Genomic DNA, 1,980 nt, shown 5'->3' with positions numbered 1-1,980 from the left:
AAGAGGAAAAGGAATGAGCCTGTTTTAATTTATAGAAGAGAAGTCTCTCTCATATATATAGTGAGAGAGAGAGAGAAACTTCTTTTCTATAAATTAAAACAGGCTCATCCCTTTCAATCTTTCCTCATAGGTCGCATTTTCTAAGTATCTTATCCTTTAAAAAATACACACACACACACACACACAAATAAGAAAGTTTTTTGTAAAGGAACTCTGAACATGCAGAGGATAATTTGCAGCAAAGATGACTTTGACTTAGATTAGAAAGTCAAGCCTCTCTCTTTCTTCCTTCCCGACACCCCCCACCCCCAAGTATCAAAGCAGAAGGAGAACTGAGCGCTAGAACAGGATTTCAAAGAAAATTTTTGAATCTTATAAATTTTGTGGGCTTTTAAGAAGAGGTGAGACTGTCACTGGCAGATGTTTATCTAGGCATGGGAATGAGACTGGGCTATAGAGTGCAGTCCTATCTGTTTGCCTGTGATATTTAACCCAAGGGATCTTCAAAGTAGGCACTTGAGACCCTTACCTGTAACCACAATGAACACTGCCCCCCCCCCCCCCCCCAGCATGCAATAGACAAAAGGAGGGATGATGAGTGGACTGCCAGTGTCCTGTTACTGCAACCACAGGGAAGCAGTTGGTTATATATGGTCAGATGATCCTAGGAGAAGGGGCATGTCCCACAATACAGAGGAAGGCAAAATCCCCTCCAGCCTGAACTCAAATTTAACATGCCTGTTTTCGCTTCGGAGAAAGGAAACTTTTATGTCTTCTTCCAGTCCTGCATTTTTTTGATCTGTACACAACATCCCCAGCTTAGCTCTGAGCACAAGATGCATGCAACCTGGCCCACACTGTCACTGCTGTTGCGTCACTGCTCCCCTCAAGGTGCTGCTATGTGGAAAAGCCCCCTGGCTCTGCAGGATGGATAAAATGGCTTTGCAGGTGTAGGCTATCTAGGCAGATTCTTGAGGGTTCATTCAGCACTTGAAGGAGAGTAGGCTTTTGTGTTAGTCTGGCCTGAGACACGGCAATAAAGCAGGTTTTGTCTGTCTGAAGTGAGCTGATATGCTGTGCAAGTCAAGAATATAGCAAAATACCAGCTGGGCTCAGGCTGTTGCCTCAACAGTCCCTTTTCCTCAGACCAAAGGGATGCTGACTTGAGCACTCTCACTTACACTAAAGCTTTGTCTGTTGAAGGGCCGGCACTTGCAACAGCTGAGGGCACTCGGCCCATTGTCAGGGCCAGGCAGCGCAGGTGTTCAGTGCTTAGAAGGTGCCAACTAAGTGCCTTTTGCAGGATTGGGCCTTAGGTGCAGGACTTGGTAGTTGACTGAAATGCCAGACTATATCATGTAAATATTGCAGAGGGATGATATAATATGGATCTTGAACAATCTAACATTACTTTCTCCCCACCTGGTTTTTATGAATATAGTCATAACATTATTCTTCTCCAAAGATGTAGAATTAATCGGGACCCTTGCAATCTCACGGGTTGGGCATGTGGCCCTAAAGTTTAATATAAAGCATGCTTTAGTCTCAAGTGAAAATGAGGGTAAATCCAGACTCTTTCATTAAATGGCACTGGCAATTTTGCCTTGTTTAATTACCTCTTCATAGTCCCCTCCTTCTAGGTCATCTTGTTCAGTTCACATTAATCAAAAATCTAAAATGGGATGCTTATAGGAGTGAAAGATCTCATAAGACCTGTGCTACTTCTAACTGCTCTGACATTCTGCTTTTCATTTTTTCTTTTGCAAACCCATAAGGGTTCTTTAAACACTTGCCATATTATTGTACTGTATCTCTAAATGCCCAAGCCACTTTTGTACTAGTTTAAATGTGGTAACTCACCTTTTGTGATTTCAGGAGGAAGCTAGTTACACCCAGGTTTCTGACCTCCTGCTGAGCTCACTAAGGGTGTTTATACGGGTGCTCCGGGAGGAAGAGCCGGGGGGGGGGGGGGGGGGGGGG

This window comes from Alligator sinensis, unplaced genomic scaffold (assembly GCF_000455745.1).
Source record: "Alligator sinensis unplaced genomic scaffold, ASM45574v1 scaffold354_1, whole genome shotgun sequence".
In the NCBI taxonomy this organism is placed as follows: Eukaryota; Metazoa; Chordata; order Crocodylia; family Alligatoridae; genus Alligator; species Alligator sinensis.
This window is presented reverse-complemented; position numbering follows the sequence as displayed.